The sequence below is a fragment of the Oncorhynchus mykiss genome, chromosome 10 (assembly GCF_013265735.2).
Source record: "Oncorhynchus mykiss isolate Arlee chromosome 10, USDA_OmykA_1.1, whole genome shotgun sequence".
In the NCBI taxonomy this organism is placed as follows: domain Eukaryota; kingdom Metazoa; phylum Chordata; class Actinopteri; order Salmoniformes; family Salmonidae; genus Oncorhynchus; species Oncorhynchus mykiss.
This window is the reverse complement of record NC_048574.1, coordinates 85,615,137-85,633,847: the sequence shown is the minus strand read 5'-3', so window position 1 is coordinate 85,633,847 and position 18,711 is coordinate 85,615,137.

Below are 18,711 nucleotides of genomic sequence, written 5' to 3'. Positions count from 1 at the left end.
CCTATAGACTACTAAATCTACTTGACTGTAAATGTGTTGGCATTTCCTATAGACTACTAAATCTACTAGACTGTAAATGTGTTGGCATTTCCTTTCGACAACTGAATCTACTAGACTGTAAATTTGTCAGTTTCCTATAGACAACAAAATCTACTCGCCTGAAAATGTATTGGCATTTCCTATAGAAAACTAAATCTACTCGACTGTAAATGTGTTGGCATTTCCTATAGAAAACTAAATCTACTCGACTGTAAATGTGTTGTCATTTCCTGTATAAAACTAAATCTACTAGACTGTAAATGTGTTGTCATTTCCTATAGAAAACTAAATCTACTAGACTGTAAATGTGTTGTCATTTCCTATAGAAAACTAAATCTACTAGACTGTAAATGTGTTGGCATTTCCTACAGACAACTAAATCTACTAGACTGTAAATGTGTTGTCTTTTCCTATAGACATCTAAATCTACTACACTCTAAATGTGTTGTCATTTCCTATAGAAAACTAAATCTACTCGACTGTAAATGTGTTGTCATTTCCTGTATAAAACTAAATCTACTAGACTGTAAATGTGTTGTCATTTCCTATAGAAAACTAAATCTACTAGACTGTAAATGTGTTGTCATTTCCTATAGAAAACTAAATCTACTAGACTGTAAATGTGTTGGCATTTCCTACAGACAACTAAATCTACTAGACTGTAAATGTGTTGTCTTTTCCTATAGACATCTAAATCTACTACACTCTAAATGTGTTGTCATTTCCTATAGAAAACTAAATCTACTACACTGTAAATGTGTTGTCATTTCCTATAGACAACTAAATCTACTAGACTGTAAATGTGTTGGCATTTCCTATAGAAAACTAAATCTACTCGACTGTAAATGTGTTGTCATTTCCTATAGACTACTAAATCTACTAGACTGTAAATGTGTTGGCATTTCCTTTCGACAACTGGCTCTACTAGACTGTAAATTTGTCAGCATTTCCTATAGACAACTAAATCTACTCGCCTGAAAATGTATTGGCATTTCCTATAGAAAACTAAATCTACTCGACTGTAAATGTGTTGGCATTTCCTATAGAAAACTAAATCTACTCGACTGTAAATGTGTTGGCATTTCCTATAGAAAACTAAATCTACTAGACTGTAAATGTGTTGGCATTTCCTACAGACAACTAAATCTACTAGACTGTAAATATGTTGTCTTTTCCTATAGACATCTAAATCTACTACACTCTAAATGTGTTGTCATTTCCTATAGAAAACTAAATCTACTACACTGTAAATGTGTTGTCATTTCCTATAGACAACTAAATCTACTAGACTGTAAATGTGTTGGCATTTCCTATAGAAAACTAAATCTACTCGACTGTAAATGTGTTGTCATTTCCTATAGACTACTAAATCTACTAGACTGTAAATGTGTTGGCATTTCCTTTCGACAACTGAATCTACTAGACTGTAAATTTGTCAGCATTTCCTATAGACAACTAAATCTACTCGCCTGAAAATGTATTGGCATTTCCTATAGAAAACTAAATCTACTCGACTGTAAATGTGTTGGCATTTCCTATAGAAAACTGAATCTACTCGACTGTAAATGTGTTGTCATTTCCTGTATAAAACTAAATCTACTCGACTGTAAATGTGTTGTCATTTCCTGTATAAAACTAAATCTACTAGACTGTAAATGTGTTGTCATGTCCTACAGAAAACTAAATCAAACTAGACTGTAAATGTGTTGTCATTTCCTATAGACATCTAAATCTACTACACTCTAAATGTGTTGTCATTTCCTATAGAAAACTAAATCTACTACACTGTAAATGTGTTGTCATTTCCTATAGACAACTAAATCTACTACACTGTAAATGTGTTGGCATTTCCTATAGAAAACTAAATCTACTCGACTGTAAATGTGTTGTCATTTCCTATAGAAAACTAAATCTACTAGACTGTAAATGTGTTGTCATTTCCTTTAGACAACTAAATCTACTAGACTGTAAATGTGTTGTCATTTCCTATAGAAAACTAAATCTACTACACTGTAAATGTGTTGTCATTTCCTATAGACAACTAAATCTACTAGACTGTAAATGTGTTGGCATTTCCTATAGAAAACTAAATCTACTCGACTGTAAATTTGTTGTCATTTCCTATAGAAAACTAAATCTACTAGACTGTAAATGTGTTGTCATTTCCTTTAGACAACTAAATCTACTACACTGTAAATGTGTTGTCATTTCCTATAGAAAACTAAATCTACTAGAATGTAAATGTGTTAGCATTTCCTATAGACTACTAAATCTACTAGACTGTAAATGTGTTGGCATTTCCTATAGACTACTAAATCTACTAGACTGTAAATGTGGTGTCATTTCCTTTAGACAACTAAATCTACTACACTGTAAATGTGTTGTCATTTCCTATAGAAAACTAAATCTACTAGAATGTAAATGTGTTGGCATTTCCTATAGACTACTAAATCTACTAGACTGTAAATGTGTTGGCATTTCCTATAGACTACTAAATCTACTAGACTGTAAATGTGTTTGCATTTCCTTTCGACAACTGAATCTACTAGACTGTAAATTTGTCAGCATTTCCTATAGAAAACTAGATCTACTCGACTGTAAATGTGTTGTCATTTCCTGTATAAAACTAAATCTACTAGACTGTAAATGTGTTGTCATTTCCTATAGAAAACTAAATCTACTAGACTGTAAATGTGTTGTCATTTCCTATATAAAACTAAATCTACTAGACTGTAAATGTGTTGGCATTTCCTACAGACAACTAAATCTACTAGACTGTAAATGTGTTGTCTTTTCCTATAGACATCTAAATCTACTACACTCTAAATGTGTTGTCATTTCCTATAGAAAACTAAATCTACTACACTGTAAATGTGTTGTCATTTCCTATAGACAACTAAATCTACTAGACTGTAAATGTGTTGGCATTTCCTATAGAAAACTAAATCTACTCGACTGTAAATGTGTTGTCATTTCCTATAGACTACTAAATCTACTAGACTGTAAATGTGTTGGCATTTCCTATAGAAAACTAAATCTACTAGACTGTAAATGTGTTGGCATTTCCTACAGACAACTAAATCTACTAGACTGTAAATATGTTGTCTTTTCCTATAGACATCTAAATCTACTACACTCTAAATGTGTTGTCATTTCCTATAGAAAACTAAATCTACTACACTGTAAATGTGTTGTCATTTCCTATAGACAACTAAATCTACTAGACTGTAAATGTGTTGGCATTTCCTATAGAAAACTAAATCTACTCGACTGTAAATGTGTTGTCATTTCCTATAGAAACCTAAATCTATTCGACTGTAAATGTGTTGTCATTTCCTGTATAAAACTAAATCTACTAGACTGTAAATGTGTTGTCATTTTCTATAGAAAACTAAATCTACTAGACTGTAAATGTGTTGTCATTTCCTATAGAAAACTAAATCTACTAGACTGTAAATGTGTTGGCATTTCCTACAGACAACTAAATCTACTCGATTGTAAATGTGTTGGCATTTCCTATAGAAAACTAAATCTACTCGAATGTAAATGTGTTGTCATTTCCTGTATAAAAGTAAATCTACTTTACTGGAAATGTGTTGGCATTTCCTATAGAAAACTGAATCTACTAGACTGCAAATGTGTTGGCATATCCTATGGACTACTAAATCTACTAGACTGTAAATGTGTTGGCATTTCCTATAGACAACTAAATCTACTAGACTATAAATGTGTTTGTATTTCCTACAAACAACTAAATCTACTAGGCTGTAAATGTGTTGGCATTTCCTTTCGACAACTGAATCTACTAGACTGTAAATTTGTCAGCATTTCCTATAGACAACTAAATCTACTCGCCTGAAAATGTATTGGCATTTCCTATAGAAAACTAAAAATACTCGACTGTAAATGTGTTGGCATTTCCTATAGAAAACTAAATCTACTCGACTGTAAATGTGTTGTCATTTCCTGTATAAAACTACATCTACTAGACTGTAAATGTGTTGTCATTTCCTATAGAAAACTAAATCTACTAGACTGTAAATGTGTTGTCATTTCCTATAGAAAACTAAATCTACTAGACTGTAAATGTGTTGGCATTTCCTACAGACAACTAAATCTACTAGACTGTAAATTTGTTGTCTTTTCCTATAGACATCTAAATCTACTACACTCTAAATGTGTTGTCATTTCCTATAGAAAACTAAATCTACTACACTGTAAATGTGTTGTCATTTCCTATAGACAACTAAATCTACTAGACTGTAAATGTGTTGGCATTTCCTATAGAAAACTAAATCTACTCGACTGTAAATGTGTTGTCATTTCCTATAGACTACTAAATCTACTAGACTGTAAATGTGTTGGCATTTCCTTTCGACAACTGGCTCTACTAGACTGTAAATTTGTCAGCATTTCCTATAGACAACTAAATCTACTCGCCTGAAAATGTATTGGCATTTCCTATAGAAAACTAAATCTACTCGACTGTAAATGTGTTGGTATTTCCTATAGAAAACTAAATCTACTCGACTGTAAATGTGTTGGCATTTCCTATAGAAAACTAAATCTACTCGACTGTAAATGTGTTGTCATTTCCTGTATAAAACTAAATCTACTAGACTGTAAATGTGTTTGCATTTCCTACAAACAACTAAATCTACTAGGCTGTAAATGTGTTGTCATTTCCTTTAGACAACTAAATCTACTACACTGTAAATGTGTTGTCATTTCCTATAGAAAACTAAATCTACTAGAATGTAAATGTGTTGGCATTTCCTATAGACTACTAAATCTACTAGACTGTAAATGTGTTGGCATTTCCTATAGACTACTAAATCTACTAGACTGTAAATGTGTTGGCATTTCCTTTCGACAACTGAATCTACTAGACTGTAAATTTGTCAGTTTCCTATAGACAACAAAATCTACTCGCCTGAAAATGTATTGGCATTTCCTATAGAAAACTAAATCTACTCGACTGTAAATGTGTTGGCATTTCCTATAGAAAACTAAATCTACTCGACTGTAAATGTGTCGTCATTTCCTGTATAAAACTAAATCTACTAGACTGTAAATGTGTTGTCATTTCCTATAGAAAACTAAATCTACTAGACTGTAAATGTGTTGTCATTTCCTATAGAAAACTAAATCTACTAGACTGTAAATGTGTTGTCATTTCCTATAGAAAACTAAATCTACTAGACTGTAAATGTGTTGTCATTTCCTATAGAAAACTAAATCTACTAGACTGTAAATGTGTTGGCATTTCCTACAGACAACTAAATCTACTAGACTGTAAATGTGTTGTCTTTTCCTATAGACATCTAAATCTACTACACTCTAAATGTGTTGTCATTTCCTATAGAAAACTAAATCTACTACACTGTAAATGTGTTGTCATTTCCTATAGACAACTAAATCTACTAGACTGTAAATGTGTTGGCATTTCCTATAGAAAACTAAATCTACTCGACTGTAAATGTGTTGTCATTTCCTATAGACTACTAAATCTACTAGACTGTAAATGTGTTGGCATTTCCTTTCGACAACTGGCTCTACTAGACTGTAAATTTGTCAGCATTTCCTATAGACAACTAAATCTACTCGCCTGAAAATGTATTGGCATTTCCTATAGAAAACTAAATCTACTCGACTGTAAATGTGTTGGCATTTCCTATTGAAAACTAAATCTACTCGACTGTAAATGTGTTGTCATTTCCTATAGACTACTAAATCTACTAGACTGTAAATGTGTTGGCATTTCCTTTCGACAACTGGCTCTACTAGACTGTAAATTTGTCAGCATTTCCTATAGACAACTAAATCTACTCGCCTGAAAATGTATTGGCATTTCCTATAGAAAACTAAATCTACTCGACTGTAAATGTGTTGGCATTTCCTATAGAAAACTAAATCTACTCGACTGTAAATGTGTTGGCATTTCCTATAGAAAACTAAATCTACTCGACTGTAAATGTGTTGTCATTTCCTGTATAAAACTAAATCTACTAGACTGTAAATGTGTTTGCATTTCCTACAAACAACTAAATCTAATAGGCTGTAAATGTGTTGTCATTTCCTTTAGACAACTAAATCTACTACACTGTAAATGTGTTGTCATTTCCTATAGAAAACTAAATCTACTAGAATGTAAATGTGTTGGCATTTCCTATAGACTACTAAATCTACTAGACTGTAAATGTGTTGGCATTTCCTATAGACTACTAAATCTACTAGACTGTAAATGTGTTGGCATTTCCTTTCGACAACTGAATCTACTAGACTGTAAATTTGTCAGTTTCCTATAGACAACAAAATCTACTCGCCTGAAAATGTATTGGCATTTCCTATAGAAAACTAAATCTACTCGACTGTAAATGTGTTGGCATTTCCTATAGAAAACTAAATCTACTCGACTGTAAATGTGTTGGCATTTCCTATAGAAAACTAAATCTACTCGACTGTAAATGTGTTGTCATTTCCTGTATAAAACTAAATCTACTAGACTGTAAATGTGTTTGCATTTCCTACAAACAACTAAATCTACTAGGCTGTAAATGTGTTGTCATTTCCTTTAGACAACTAAATCTACTACACTGTAAATGTGTTGTCATTTCCTATAGAAAACTAAATCTACTAGAATGTAAATGTGTTGGCATTTCCTATAGACTACTAAATCTACTAGACTGTAAATGTGTTGGCATTTCCTATAGACTACTAAATCTACTAGACTGTAAATGTGGTGTCATTTCCTTTAGACAACTAAATCTACTACACTGTAAATGTGTTGTCATTTCCTATAGAAAACTAAATCTACTAGAATGTAAATGTGTTGGCATTTCCTATAGACTACTAAATCTACTAGACTGTAAATGTGTTGGCATTTCCTATAGACTACTAAATCTACTAGACTGTAAATGTGTTTGCATTTCCTTTCGACAACTGAATCTACTAGACTGTAAATTTGTCAGCATTTCCTATAGAAAACTAGATCTACTCGACTGTAAATGTGTTGTCATTTCCTGTATAAAACTAAATCTACTAGACTGTAAATGTGTTGTCATTTCCTATAGAAAACTAAATCTACTAGACTGTAAATGTGTTGTCATTTCCTATATAAAACTAAATCTACTAGACTGTAAATGTGTTGGCATTTCCTACAGACAACTAAATCTACTAGACTGTAAATGTGTTGTCTTTTCCTATAGACATCTAAATCTACTACACTCTAAATGTGTTGTCATTTCCTATAGAAAACTAAATCTACTACACTGTAAATGTGTTGTCATTTCCTATAGACAACTAAATCTACTAGACTGTAAATGTGTTGGCATTTCCTATAGAAAACTAAATCTACTCGACTGTAAATGTGTTGTCATTTCCTATAGACTACTAAATCTACTAGACTGTAAATGTGTTGGCATTTCCTATAGAAAACTAAATCTACTAGACTGTAAATGTGTTGGCATTTCCTACAGACAACTAAATCTACTAGACTGTAAATATGTTGTCTTTTCCTATAGACATCTAAATCTACTACACTCTAAATGTGTTGTCATTTCCTATAGAAAACTAAATCTACTACACTGTAAATGTGTTGTCATTTCCTATAGACAACTAAATCTACTAGACTGTAAATGTGTTGGCATTTCCTATAGAAAACTAAATCTACTCGACTGTAAATGTGTTGTCATTTCCTATAGAAACCTAAATCTATTCGACTGTAAATGTGTTGTCATTTCCTGTATAAAACTAAATCTACTAGACTGTAAATGTGTTGTCATTTTCTATAGAAAACTAAATCTACTAGACTGTAAATGTGTTGTCATTTCCTATAGAAAACTAAATCTACTAGACTGTAAATGTGTTGGCATTTCCTACAGACAACTAAATCTACTCGATTGTAAATGTGTTGGCATTTCCTATAGAAAACTAAATCTACTCGAATGTAAATGTGTTGTCATTTCCTGTATAAAAGTAAATCTACTTTACTGGAAATGTGTTGGCATTTCCTATAGAAAACTGAATCTACTAGACTGCAAATGTGTTGGCATATCCTATGGACTACTAAATCTACTAGACTGTAAATGTGTTGGCATTTCCTATAGACAACTAAATCTACTAGACTATAAATGTGTTTGTATTTCCTACAAACAACTAAATCTACTAGGCTGTAAATGTGTTGGCATTTCCTTTCGACAACTGAATCTACTAGACTGTAAATTTGTCAGCATTTCCTATAGACAACTAAATCTACTCGCCTGAAAATGTATTGGCATTTCCTATAGAAAACTAAAAATACTTGACTGTAAATGTGTTGGCATTTCCTATAGAAAACTAAATCTACTCGACTGTAAATGTGTTGTCATTTCCTGTATAAAACTACATCTACTAGACTGTAAATGTGTTGTCATTTCCTATAGAAAACTAAATCTACTAGACTGTAAATGTGTTGTCATTTCCTATAGAAAACTAAATCTACTAGACTGTAAATGTGTTGGCATTTCCTACAGACAACTAAATCTACTAGACTGTAAATGTGTTGTCTTTTCCTATAGACATCTAAATCTACTACACTCTAAATGTGTTGTCATTTCCTATAGAAAACTAAATCTACTACACTGTAAATGTGTTGTCATTTCCTATAGACAACTAAATCTACTAGACTGTAAATGTGTTGGCATTTCCTATAGAAAACTAAATCTACTCGACTGTAAATGTGTTGTCATTTCCTATAGACTACTAAATCTACTAGACTGTAAATGTGTTGGCATTTCCTTTCGACAACTGGCTCTACTAGACTGTAAATTTGTCAGCATTTCCTATAGACAACTAAATCTACTCGCCTGAAAATGTATTGGCATTTCCTATAGAAAACTAAATCTACTCGACTGTAAATGTGTTGGCATTTCCTATAGAAAACTAAATCTACTCGACTGTAAATGTGTTGGCATTTCCTATAGAAAACTAAATCTACTCGACTGTAAATGTGTTGTCATTTCCTGTATAAAACTAAATCTACTAGACTGTAAATGTGTTTGCATTTCCTACAAACAACTAAATCTACTAGGCTGTAAATGTGTTGTCATTTCCTTTAGACAACTAAATCTACTACACTGTAAATGTGTTGTCATTTCCTATAGAAAACTAAATCTACTAGAATGTAAATGTGTTGGCATTTCCTATAGACTACTAAATCTACTAGACTGTAAATGTGTTGGCATTTCCTATAGACTACTAAATCTACTAGACTGTAAATGTGTTGGCATTTCCTTTCGACAACTGAATCTACTAGACTGTAAATTTGTCAGTTTCCTATAGACAACAAAATCTACTCGCCTGAAAATGTATTGGCATTTCCTATAGAAAACTAAATCTACTCGACTGTAAATGTGTTGGCATTTCCTATAGAAAACTAAATCTACTCGACTGTAAATGTGTCGTCATTTCCTGTATAAAACTAAATCTACTAGACTGTAAATGTGTTGTCATTTCCTATAGAAAACTAAATCTACTAGACTGTAAATGTGTTGTCATTTCCTATAGAAAACTAAATCTACTAGACTGTAAATGTGTTGTCATTTCCTATAGAAAACTAAATCTACTAGACTGTAAATGTGTTGTCATTTCCTATAGAAAACTAAATCTACTAGACTGTAAATGTGTTGGCATTTCCTACAGACAACTAAATCTACTAGACTGTAAATGTGTTGTCTTTTCCTATAGACATCTAAATCTACTACACTCTAAATGTGTTGTCATTTCCTATAGAAAACTAAATCTACTACACTGTAAATGTGTTGTCATTTCCTATAGACAACTAAATCTACTAGACTGTAAATGTGTTGGCATTTCCTATAGAAAACTAAATCTACTCGACTGTAAATGTGTTGTCATTTCCTATAGACTACTAAATCTACTAGACTGTAAATGTGTTGGCATTTCCTTTCGACAACTGGCTCTACTAGACTGTAAATTTGTCAGCATTTCCTATAGACAACTAAATCTACTCGCCTGAAAATGTATTGGCATTTCCTATAGAAAACTAAATCTACTCGACTGTAAATGTGTTGGCATTTCCTATTGAAAACTAAATCTACTCGACTGTAAATGTGTTGTCATTTCCTATAGACTACTAAATCTACTAGACTGTAAATGTGTTGGCATTTCCTTTCGACAACTGGCTCTACTAGACTGTAAATTTGTCAGCATTTCCTATAGACAACTAAATCTACTCGCCTGAAAATGTATTGGCATTTCCTATAGAAAACTAAATCTACTCGACTGTAAATGTGTTGGCATTTCCTATAGAAAACTAAATCTACTCGACTGTAAATGTGTTGGCATTTCCTATAGAAAACTAAATCTACTCGACTGTAAATGTGTTGTCATTTCCTGTATAAAACTAAATCTACTAGACTGTAAATGTGTTTGCATTTCCTACAAACAACTAAATCTAATAGGCTGTAAATGTGTTGTCATTTCCTTTAGACAACTAAATCTACTACACTGTAAATGTGTTGTCATTTCCTATAGAAAACTAAATCTACTAGAATGTAAATGTGTTGGCATTTCCTATAGACTACTAAATCTACTAGACTGTAAATGTGTTGGCATTTCCTATAGACTACTAAATCTACTAGACTGTAAATGTGTTGGCATTTCCTTTCGACAACTGAATCTACTAGACTGTAAATTTGTCAGTTTCCTATAGACAACAAAATCTACTCGCCTGAAAATGTATTGGCATTTCCTATAGAAAACTAAATCTACTCGACTGTAAATGTGTTGGCATTTCCTATAGAAAACTAAATCTACTCGACTGTAAATGTGTTGGCATTTCCTATAGAAAACTAAATCTACTCGACTGTAAATGTGTTGTCATTTCCTGTATAAAACTAAATCTACTAGACTGTAAATGTGTTTGCATTTCCTACAAACAACTAAATCTACTAGGCTGTAAATGTGTTGTCATTTCCTTTAGACAACTAAATCTACTACACTGTAAATGTGTTGTCATTTCCTATAGAAAACTAAATCTACTAGAATGTAAATGTGTTGGCATTTCCTATAGACTACTAAATCTACTAGACTGTAAATGTGTTGGCATTTCCTATAGACTACTAAATCTACTAGACTGTAAATGTGGTGTCATTTCCTTTAGACAACTAAATCTACTACACTGTAAATGTGTTGTCATTTCCTATAGAAAACTAAATCTACTAGAATGTAAATGTGTTGGCATTTCCTATAGACTACTAAATCTACTAGACTGTAAATGTGTTGGCATTTCCTATAGACTACTAAATCTACTAGACTGTAAATGTGTTTGCATTTCCTTTCGACAACTGAATCTACTAGACTGTAAATTTGTCAGCATTTCCTATAGAAAACTAGATCTACTCGACTGTAAATGTGTTGTCATTTCCTGTATAAAACTAAATCTACTAGACTGTAAATGTGTTGTCATTTCCTATAGAAAACTAAATCTACTAGACTGTAAATGTGTTGTCATTTCCTATATAAAACTAAATCTACTAGACTGTAAATGTGTTGGCATTTCCTACAGACAACTAAATCTACTAGACTGTAAATGTGTTGTCTTTTCCTATAGACATCTAAATCTACTACACTCTAAATGTGTTGTCATTTCCTATAGAAAAATAAATCTACTAGACTGTAAATGTGTTGTCATTTCCTACAGACAACTAAATCTACTAGACTGTAAATATGTTGTCTTTTCCTATAGACATCTAAATCTACTACACTCTAAATGTGTTGTCATTTCCTATAGAAAACTAAATCTACTACACTGTAAATGTGTTGTCATTTCCTATAGACAACTAAATCTACTAGACTGTAAATGTGTTGGCATTTCCTATAGAAAACTAAATCTACTCGACTGTAAATGTGTTGTCATTTCCTATAGAAACCTAAATCTATTCGACTGTAAATGTGTTGTCATTTCCTGTATAAAACTAAATCTACTAGACTGTAAATGTGTTGTCATTTTCTATAGAAAACTAAATCTACTAGACTGTAAATGTGTTGTCATTTCCTATAGAAAACTAAATCTACTAGACTGTAAATGTGTTGGCATTTCCTACAGACAACTAAATCTACTCGATTGTAAATGTGTTGGCATTTCCTATAGAAAACTAAATCTACTCGAATGTAAATGTGTTGTCATTTCCTGTATAAAAGTAAATCTACTTTACTGGAAATGTGTTGGCATTTCCTATAGAAAACTGAATCTACTAGACTGCAAATGTGTTGGCATATCCTATGGACTACTAAATCTACTAGACTGTAAATGTGTTGGCATTTCCTATAGACAACTAAATCTACTAGACTATAAATGTGTTTGTATTTCCTACAAACAACTAAATCTACTAGGCTGTAAATGTGTTGGCATTTCCTTTCGACAACTGAATCTACTAGACTGTAAAATTGTCAGCATTTCCTATAGACAACTAAATCTACTCGCCTGAAAATGTATTGGCATTTCCTATAGAAAACTAAAAATACTCGACTGTAAATGTGTTGGCATTTCCTATAGAAAACTAAATCTACTCGACTGTAAATGTGTTGTCATTTCCTGTATAAAACTACATCTACTAGACTGTAAATGTGTTGTCATTTCCTATAGAAAACTAAATCTACTAGACTGTAAATGTGTTGTCATTTCCTATAGAAAACTAAATCTACTAGACTGTAAATGTGTTGGCATTTCCTACAGACAACTAAATCTACTAGACTGTAAATGTGTTGTCTTTTCCTATAGACATCTAAATCTACTACACTCTAAATGTGTTGTCATTTCCTATAGAAAACTAAATCTACTACACTGTAAATGTGTTGTCATTTCCTATAGACAACTAAATCTACTAGACTGTAAATGTGTTGGCATTTCCTATAGAAAACTAAATCTACTCGACTGTAAATGTGTTGTCATTTCCTATAGACTACTAAATCTACTAGACTGTAAATGTGTTGGCATTTCCTTTCGACAACTGGCTCTACTAGACTGTAAATTTGTCAGCATTTCCTATAGACAACTAAATCTACTCGCCTGAAAATGTATTGGCATTTCCTATAGAAAACTAAATCTACTCGACTGTAAATGTGTTGGCATTTCCTATAGAAAACTAAATCTACTCGACTGTAAATGTGTTGGCATTTCCTATAGAAAACTAAATCTACTCGACTGTAAATGTGTTGTCATTTCCTGTGTAAAACTAAATCTACTAGACTGTAAATGTGTTTGCATTTCCTACAAACAACTAAATCTACTAGGCTGTAAATGTGTTGTCATTTCCTTTAGACAACTAAATCTACTACACTGTAAATGTGTTGTCATTTCCTATAGAAAACTAAATCTACTAGAATGTAAATGTGTTGGCATTTCCTATAGACTACTAAATCTACTAGACTGTAAATGTGTTGGCATTTCCTATAGACTACTAAATCTACTAGACTGTAAATGTGTTGGCATTTCCTTTCGACAACTGAATCTACTAGACTGTAAATTTGTCAGTTTCCTATAGACAACAAAATCTACTCGCCTGAAAATGTATTGGCATTTCCTATAGAAAACTAAATCTACTCGACTGTAAATGTGTTGGCATTTCCTATAGAAAACTAAATCTACTCGACTGTAAATGTGTCGTCATTTCCTGTATAAAACTAAATCTACTAGACTGTAAATGTGTTGTCATTTCCTATAGAAAACTAAATCTACTAGACTGTAAATGTGTTGTCATTTCCTATAGAAAACTAAATCTACTAGACTGTAAATGTGTTGTCATTTCCTATAGAAAACTAAATCTACTAGACTGTAAATGTGTTGTCATTTCCTATAGAAAACTAAATCTACTAGACTGTAAATGTGTTGGCATTTCCTACAGACAACTAAATCTACTAGACTGTAAATGTGTTGTCTTTTCCTATAGACATCTAAATCTACTACACTCTAAATGTGTTGTCATTTCCTATAGAAAACTAAATCTACTACACTGTAAATGTGTTGTCATTTCCTATAGACAACTAAATCTACTAGACTGTAAATGTGTTGGCATTTCCTATAGAAAACTAAATCTACTCGACTGTAAATGTGTTGTCATTTCCTATAGACTACTAAATCTACTAGACTGTAAATGTGTTGGCATTTCCTTTCGACAACTGGCTCTACTAGACTGTAAATTTGTCAGCATTTCCTATAGACAACTAAATCTACTCGCCTGAAAATGTATTGGCATTTCCTATAGAAAACTAAATCTACTCGACTGTAAATGTGTTGGCATTTCCTATTGAAAACTAAATCTACTCGACTGTAAATGTGTTGTCATTTCCTATAGACTACTAAATCTACTAGACTGTAAATGTGTTGGCATTTCCTTTCGACAACTGGCTCTACTAGACTGTAAATTTGTCAGCATTTCCTATAGACAACTAAATCTACTCGCCTGAAAATGTATTGGCATTTCCTATAGAAAACTAAATCTACTCGACTGTAAATGTGTTGGCATTTCCTATAGAAAACTAAATCTACTCGACTGTAAATGTGTTGGCATTTCCTATAGAAAACTAAATCTACTCGACTGTAAATGTGTTGTCATTTCCTGTATAAAACTAAATCTACTAGACTGTAAATGTGTTTGCATTTCCTACAAACAACTAAATCTAATAGGCTGTAAATGTGTTGTCATTTCCTTTAGACAACTAAATCTACTACACTGTAAATGTGTTGTCATTTCCTATAGAAAACTAAATCTACTAGAATGTAAATGTGTTGGCATTTCCTATAGACTACTAAATCTACTAGACTGTAAATGTGTTGGCATTTCCTATAGACTACTAAATCTACTAGACTGTAAATGTGTTGGCATTTCCTTTCGACAACTGAATCTACTAGACTGTAAATTTGTCAGTTTCCTATAGACAACAAAATCTACTCGCCTGAAAATGTATTGGCATTTCCTATAGAAAACTAAATCTACTCGACTGTAAATGTGTTGGCATTTCCTATAGAAAACTAAATCTACTCGACTGTAAATGTGTTGGCATTTCCTATAGAAAACTAAATCTACTCGACTGTAAATGTGTTGTCATTTCCTGTATAAAACTAAATCTACTAGACTGTAAATGTGTTTGCATTTCCTACAAACAACTAAATCTACTAGGCTGTAAATGTGTTGTCATTTCCTTTAGACAACTAAATCTACTACACTGTAAATGTGTTGTCATTTCCTATAGAAAACTAAATCTACTAGAATGTAAATGTGTTGGCATTTCCTATAGACTACTAAATCTACTAGACTGTAAATGTGTTGGCATTTCCTATAGACTACTAAATCTACTAGACTGTAAATGTGTTGGCATTTCCTTTCGACAACTGAATCTACTAGACTGTAAATTTGTCAGTTTCCTATAGACAACAAAATCTACTCGCCTGAAAATGTATTGGCATTTCCTATAGAAAACTAAATCTACTCGACTGTAAATGTGTTGGCATTTCCTATAGAAAACTAAATCTACTCGACTGTAAATGTGTTGTCATTTCCTGTATAAAACTAAATCTACTAGACTGTAAATGTGTTGTCATTTCCTATAGAAAACTAAATCTACTAGACTGTAAATGTGTTGTCATTTCCTATAGAAAACTAAATCTACTAGACTGTAAATGTGTTGTCATTTCCTATAGAAAACTAAATCTACTAGACTGTAAATGTGTTGTCATTTCCTATAGAAAACTAAATCTACTAGACTGTAAATGTGTTGGCATTTCCTACAGACAACTAAATCTACTAGACTGTAAATGTGTTGTCTTTTCCTATAGACATCTAAATCTACTACACTCTAAATGTGTTGTCATTTCCTATAGAAAACTAAATCTACTACACTGTAAATGTGTTGTCATTTCCTATAGACAACTAAATCTACTAGACTGTAAATGTGTTGGCATTTCCTATAGAAAACTAAATCTACTCGACTGTAAATGTGTTGTCATTTCCTATAGACTACTAAATCTACTAGACTGTAAATGTGTTGGCATTTCCTTTCGACAACTGGCTCTACTAGACTGTAAATTTGTCAGCATTTCCTATAGACAACTAAATCTACTCGCCTGAAAATGTATTGGTATTTCCTATAGAAAACTAAATCTACTCGACTGTAAATGTGTTGGCATTTCCTATAGAAAACTATATCTACTCGACTGTAAATGTGTTGTCATTTCCTATAGACTACTAAATCTACTAGACTGTAAATGTGTTGGCATTTCCTTTCGACAACTGGCTCTACTAGACTGTAAATTTGTCAGCATTTCCTATAGACAACTAAATCTACTCGCCTGAAAATGTATTGGCATTTCCTATAGAAAACTAAATCTACTCGACTGTAAATGTGTTGGCATTTCCTATAGAAAACTAAATCTACTCGACTGTAAATGTGTTGGCATTTCCTATAGAAAACTAAATCTACTCGACTGTAAATGTGTTGTCATTTCCTGTATAAAACTAAATCTACTAGACTGTAAATGTGTTGTCATTTCCTGTATAAAACTAAATCTACTAGACTGTAAATGTGTTTGCATTTCCTACAAACAACTAAATCTACTAGGCTGTAAATGTGTTGTCATTTCCTTTAGACAACTAAATCTACTACACTGTAAATGTGTTGTCATTTCCTATAGAAAACTAAATCTACTAGAATGTAAATGTGTTGGCATTTCCTATAGACTACTAAATCTACTAGACTGTAAATGTGTTGGCATTTCCTATAGACTACTAAATCTACTAGACTGTAAATGTGTTGGCATTTCCTTTAGACAACTAAATCTACTACACTGTAAATGTGTTGTCATTTCCTATAGAAAACTAAATCTACTAGAATGTAAATGTGTTGGCATTTCCTATAGACTACTAAATCTACTAGACTGTAAATGTGTTGGCATTTCCTATAGACTACTAAATCTACTAGACTGTAAATGTGTTGGCATTTCCTTTCGACAACTGAATCTACTAGACTGTAAATTTGTCAGTTTCCTATAGACAACAAAATCTACTCGCCTGAAAATGTATTGGCATTTCCTATAGAAAACTAAATCTACTCGACTGTAAATGTGTTGGCATTTCCTATAGAAAACTAAATCTACTCGACTGTAAATGTGTTGTCATTTCCTGTATAAAACTAAATCTACTAGACTGTAAATGTGTTGTCATTTCCTATAGAAAACTAAATCTACTAGACTGTAAATGTGTTGTCATTTCCTATAGAAAACTAAATCTACTAGACTGTAAATGTGTTGGCATTTCCTACAGACAACTAAATCTACTAGACTGTAAATGTGTTGTCTTTTCCTATAGACATCTAAATCTACTACACTCTAAATGTGTTGTCATTTCCTATAGAAAACTAAATCTACTACACTGTAAATGTGTTGTCATTTCCTATAGACAACTAAATCTACTAGACTGTAAATGTGTTGGCATTTCCTATAGAAAACTAAATCTACTCGACTGTAAATGTGTTGTCATTTCCTATAGACTACTAAATCTACTAGACTGTAAATGTGTTGGCATTTCCTTTCGACAACTGGCTCTACTAGACTGTAAATTTGTCAGCATTTCCTATAGACAACTAAATCTACTCGCCTGAAAATGTATTGGCATTTCCTATAGAAAACTAAATCTACTCGACTGTAAATGTGTTGGCATTTCCTATAGAAAACTAAATCTACTCGACTGTAAATGTGTTGGCATTTCCTATAGAAAACTAAATCTACTCGACTGTAAATGTGTTGTCATTTCCTGTATAAAACTAAATCTACTAGACTGTAAATGTGTTTGCATTTCCTACAAACAACTAAATCTACTAGGCTGTAAATGTGTTGTCATTTCCTTTAGACAACTAAATCTACTACTCTGTAAATGTGTTGTCATTTCCTATAGAAAACTAAATCTACTAGAATGTAAATGTGTTGGCATTTCCTATAGACTACTAAATCTACTAGACTGTAAATGTGTTGGCATTTCCTATAGACTACTAAATCTACTAGACTGTAAATGTGTTGGCATTTCCTTTCGACAACTGAATCTACTAGACTGTAAATTTGTCAGTTTCCTATAGACAACAAAATCTACTCGCCTGAAAATGTATTGGCATTTCCTATAGAAAACTAAATCTACTCGACTGTAAATGTGTTGGCATTTCCTATAGAAAACTAAATCTACTCGACTGTAAATGTGTTGTCATTTCCTGTATAAAACTAAATCTACTAGACTGTAAATGTGTTGTCATTTCCTATAGAAAACTAAATCTACTAGACTGTAAATGTGTTGTCATTTCCTATAGAAAACTAAATCTACTAGACTGTAAATGTGTTGTCATTTCCTAAAGAAAACTAAATCTACTAGACTGTAAATGTGTTGTCATTTCCTATAGAAAACTAAATCTACTAGACTGTAAATGTGTTGGCATTTCCTACAGACAACTAAATCTACTAGACTGTAAATGTGTTGTCTTTTCCTATAGACATCTAAATCTACTACACTCTAAATGTGTTGTCATTTCCTATAGAAAACTAAATCTACTACACTGTAAATGTGTTGTCATTTCCTATAGACTACTAAATCTACTAGACTGTAAATGTGTTGGCATTTCCTTTCGACA